The 5333-nt window shown below is 42.5% G+C and overlaps 1 pseudogene; it reads right to left on the reverse strand.

Annotated features, from left to right (window-relative positions):
• Positions 1-2192: 2192 nt before the first annotated feature.
• LOC100355927 (AP-3 complex subunit sigma-1 pseudogene) lies at positions 2193-2765 on the reverse strand (annotated as a pseudogene).
• Between the last annotated feature and the right edge of the window lie 2568 nt (positions 2766-5333).

Raw genomic sequence — 5333 nt, forward strand, 5'->3', positions numbered from 1 at the left:
GAGATCTGTAATTAATGGACCCTTCACTGCCATCCTGGGGACTCTTTGTCTCCTTTGTAGACATGTTGACACTGAGTCACAGGCATGGTGAATAACGACAGCTCAGAAATCACTGGAGTCCTGTGCTCCTGAGGCTACAAAAGCAGTTGAATTACTTACGAAAATCTGTGAATCTTCTTGGGAATTGTGATATCACCTATGTTAACTAGCCTTGCGATTTTTCAAAATCCATGATGCATCAGAGCCTTCTATAAGGGATACAAGATGTCTATGGTGCCCACTGCAGGACTAAACTGGGCTAGTTTCTCTACCTGCATTGTTCGGACCCGGAACACTATACTGCAAAGTCTGCCACTTCAGAATACTGAATAATTTTATTACAAGACTTTGGAAGCAAGGTCTCTCTGACTTTCTCCTGTCCTCCTGCTTCCTATACCTTTTTCTCTACAAAAATGAGTCTCAGAAATGAGAATTCCTCTTCCCCAAAGCATGCCACTGAAACAAGAACCACTCTCCCCCAAAACCAGCCACAAAAGCTATAGTGATCATGTCTCCCTTCTCCCTCATTCTGTACAGATACTTTCCCACAGCCCAGGGGAAGGACATCTACACTGGGAGGCCAGGAAGAATCTGGATAGACACGTCTTGCTCAGTCTCTCTGTCCCTCTTCCTGAGTCTGTTCCCATTAGATCATATCCTTTCATTGGATCACATTTACAGTGTGGTTCATTCTTCAGCAAACCCAAATGTAAAAAAATAGTTGGCTTTCTCTGGTCTTGACTCTCAAAAGTTCCCATTTTATACACAGCATTTATTAGATAAATTTGTTATGCACTTCTGTTATTAACCAGTCTTTTCTTATAAAAGTGCCCACATGATGGGTGGGGAAAGATATCACTCTTCTTCAAAGGCCTGAAACCAAACTCCTGGAGGATGAGAGGATGACTTGATGGAAACTAAACACAATGACCTGCTGTTTGATTTGAATGATTCGCTGGCTTGATCCCTTTTGTTATTTCATTGCTTGTGTCTGAGGGCAAGTAAACATATTTTGGTGAGTTTCCTAATTTCATGAAAAAATGCAATTTAATATAAATACCTTAAAATAATATCATTTAGTTATATACAACTTCACAAGTATTAATCTGTGTTACCTAGTTTGACAGCTAGCAGCAGGCAGTCGTCTAGCAGTAATTAATATTGGTGTGTTAGTGAATAAGTTCCCCACACAAATATTCCAGGCTTCCCTACCCTGCAGTTTGCTTGCTTTTAAAAGAGCTTTTTGCCCACAAACTACTTTCTTAGCTTTCTTGTTCTGCTACTCTAACATGGATTTTTAAGATACATCCAATCATGAAATCAATAAAGAAATTAATTCCATTTGCTATGTAATTCTAACCTGGGGCAATCAATTGCGAATATGAATCAAAATTTAATATCAGCTACAATAGATTACTCAAGCCGACTAGCTTGTAGGCTTGGTATGTCAGAATGATCAGAGTGTAAGTATTAATTCTTCTATTTAAGATTGTGCTCCGATTTCTCCATTGGTAGGCATGCCTAACAATACCTGGATTGCAGGGCTATTGTTGAGAATGAAATGAGGACTGCTTGTAACAAAGTCAGTGTTCAGAAGTCATTCCTAGTAATATCTTTAACAGCTGTTCATCAAATCAAGCTATGAGGTCTAGTTTCTTCCTGACTGTGTTATAAATTTCATCCTGGAGGTGGGAGACATGTACAAGGTTTGGCTCAACTCTGAGGCCTCAGCCATCTTCAAGGGCTGATATTTGAAGTCTTTTCACAAAAAAAGGAACATTCAAAACATGAGGTGACCTTTGACTGTAGCTGTTGTTTGTCTCTTAACAGAGAAGACAGGGAACTGGTCAAAGCATTCTCTGCAGAGAGAAAAGACCAGAATTATTGCTAAAGTAAATATCAGGCAAACAGAAAGGTATGTTAGAAGTCCAGTTACTTTGGAGTTTATTTAAACTAAGAGAAAAAAGGACATAATTTTTCATGCCATACGTGCTTGGTTCTTTAAATAGCAATTGTGACAAAGCACAGATAGAATTGAGTAATGTTATATTTAAGCAAAACTTAAGACTCTCCTCTTTTATTTTTTGTAAACAACTCCACGGTAAACATAGATGATGTTCCCTTCTGGATTTTACCTGGGAGTAGCCTTTTTTTTATTTAAAAGAGTGTAGGTTTGGCACAATTATATAGGTGTCACCAATGTTAGTATATCTTGGGTTCTCAGTAAGATTTGTACACTTTACAGTTGATTCAGCATGGGCTGGAGGTCCTCCTAAGGCAACCTCAGATTTCTCCAGTTTATTTCATGCATCAATTTGTGGAGCAATCTCATTCATGTTGGTTTCCAATACCATTCCCTCCATCACCATTTCTGCAAGAATATTGTGAATATTGTCTCTGTGGAAAATGAAATCCAGCTCACAGACATTTTCAAAACACTTTCCTAATGTCGCCACAAATACTTGGCTAAACTGTCAGTTCACTTTCTGAAACATCCACACAGAACACAAAATACAATTTTGCATAATGTCTATAAATCAGTTTGCTGTCCTATCTTTCAATCAATAATCCTCCTTTTAGGAAATTACAAACGTTTTCATCTCTCGTAGATGCCAAATGTAAAGTCTTCCCTGATGATTTGCTGTTCACTGAAGGATTTCTTCTCTGAAGGACTGGTAGAACATGGAGAGCCCTGACTTTCCATGGTTGTTGAACATCAGGATTGTCTTGATAGTGGCTGGATCAGGCTAGGCCAACTGAGCGAGTGCTGGTAGCCAGGTCCTGGCTAGATGTGCTACCAACTCTTCTAATTAGGGTTTTCCTTAAGTTATGATAATAAGACTTACCTGTACTTCCTTCCCACTTCCTCTGGAGACTGTGTTGAATAATCTTTAAAAGTATATTCTGGGGGCTGGCGCCGCAGCTCACTAGGCTAATCCTCCGCCTTGCGGCACCGGCACACCAGGTTCTAGTCCCAGTCGGGGCGCCGGATTCTGTTCTGGTTGCCCCTCTTCCAGGTCAGCTCTCTGCTGTGGCCAGGGAGTGCAGTGGAGGATGGCCCAAGTGCTTGGGCCCTTCACCAGCATGGGAGACCAGGATAAGTACCTGGCTCCTGCCATTGGATCAGCGCAGTGCGCCAGCCATTGGAGGGTGAACCAACGGCAAAGGAAGACCTTTCTCTCTCTCTCACTGTCCACTCTGCCTGTCAAAAAATAATAATAAAAAAAGTATATTCTGGGGCTGACATTTGGGGCAGTGGTTAAGTATCTGCTTGGGACTCCCACATCCTATACTGAAGTGCCTGGTTTGAGGCCCAGCTCCTCCGCCTCTGATGCAGCTTCTTGCTAATATGAACTATAGGAGGCCAGCACCGCGGCTCACTAGGCTAATCCTCCGCCTGCGGCACTGGCATCCCGGGTTCTAGTCCCGGTTGGGGCACCGGTTCTGTCCCAGTTGTTCTTCTTCCAGTCCAGCTCTCTGCTGTGGCCAAGGAAGGCAGTGGAGGATGGCCCAAGTGCTTGGGCCCTGCACCCGCATGAGAAACCAGGAGGAAGCTCCTAGCTCCTGGCTTTGGATTGGCACAACACGCCAGCCTTAGCAGCCACTTGGGGGGGTGAACAACGGAAGGAAGACCTTTCTCTCTGTCTCTCTCTCTCACTGTCTAATTCTGCCTGTCAAAAAAAAAATATGAATTATAGGAGGCAGAAGATGATGACTCAAATAATTAGATTCTTGTCACCCAAGCCCAGGTGGAGTTCTAGGCTCCAGGCTTCAGCCTGGCCAAACCCTGGCTGTTGCAGGCATGTGGGGAGTAAACCAGCAGATGGAAGATCTCTCTCTGTCTTTCTTTCAACTAAAATGAAGATAAGTAGATAAAAATTTCAAAAAATCTTGAGCAAATCAAGACTACAATAATGTGAATCTGAATCCCGATTCTATGACCTATGATCCTTGTGATTTTGGACAAATGCTTAACCAGCCTTTTTCCTCCTTTTCTTTTTTTTCTTTTTTTATTTTTTTGACAGGAAGAGTGGACAGTGAGAGAGAGAGACAGAGAGAGAAAAGTCTTCCCTTTGCCGTTCGTTCACCCTCCAATGACCGCCGTGGCCGGCGCACTGCGGCCTGCGCACTTGCGCTGATCTGATGGCAGGAGCCAGGTGCTTATCCTGGTCTCCCATGGGGTGCAGGGCCCAAGTACTTGGGCCATCCTCCACTGCACTCCCTGGCCACAGCAGAGAGCTGACCTGGAAGAGGGGCAACTGGGACAGAATGCGGTGCCCCGACCGGGACTAGAACCTGGTGTGCCGGTGCCGCAAGGCGGAGGATTAGCCTAGTGAGCCGCGGCGCCGGCCTCCTCCTTTTCTTAACTGAAAAATGAGAATGAAAATGAAGCTTAAAGATGGATTAAATGGCTTAATGCTTACAAAGCACTTAGATATATTCATGTCACAGTGGTAAGCACTATATACTATGTAACTAAATAACAATATTCTCTCCCACTGACTATTAATTCCTTTAAAATAGATTTGTAGGCAGGGCCATCATTATGCCATAGAAGGGAAAACTGCTACCTGTGACTCTGGCATCCCAGATGGGCAGTGGGTTTGAGTCCCAGCTGCTCAACTTCCTATCCAGCTCCCTGCTATTGTGCCCGGCAAAGCAGCAGAAAAATTGACCAAGTGCTTATGCCCCTGCCAAGTACTTATACCCACATAGGATACCTGGGTGAAGCTACTGGCTCCTGGTTTAGGCTTGGCCAAGTCTGGGCCATTGCAACCATTTGGGGAGAAAATCAGCAGATGGAAAATTTCTCTGTCTCACTCTGCTTCTTTCTCTCTCTCTCTCTCTCTCTCTTATAACTCTGCCTTTCAAATAAATAAACAAATCTTTAAAAAACAGATTTGTGTTGGCATCCTCTTAAACATTATTATTTTGAATGTTGATAAGATACATGAGTGGCCAAATTCCACTATGAATTTTTAGTACCTATATTCATACTTCTCTCTGTACTATTCCAAATAGTGTTAAAGAACAAGAATGCTTTTGTGGAACACTTTTTTTAGTTGTTACTACTTATTCACTTGGTTTTTATATTCTCTTATTTCTACATTCGCTCAGATTTTCTTTGTTACCCAACTTTAGGTATCCTTCTTGGCTTGTTGTTTGTTTGCTTGTTTTTAATCTGTTTTGATCTACTTTCTCCTCTGGGAAAATTAAACAGACTCACATATCTGACCAAGACTTCTTTCCATTCTAAGCTCTGTAGCTGCTTTTTTGAAAGATTTATATGGATA

Source organism: Oryctolagus cuniculus, chromosome 6 (genome assembly GCF_051225735.1).
Source record: "Oryctolagus cuniculus isolate XC-2025 breed Fujian yellow rabbit chromosome 6, ASM5122573v1, whole genome shotgun sequence".
NCBI lineage: Eukaryota > Metazoa > Chordata > Mammalia > Lagomorpha > Leporidae > Oryctolagus > Oryctolagus cuniculus.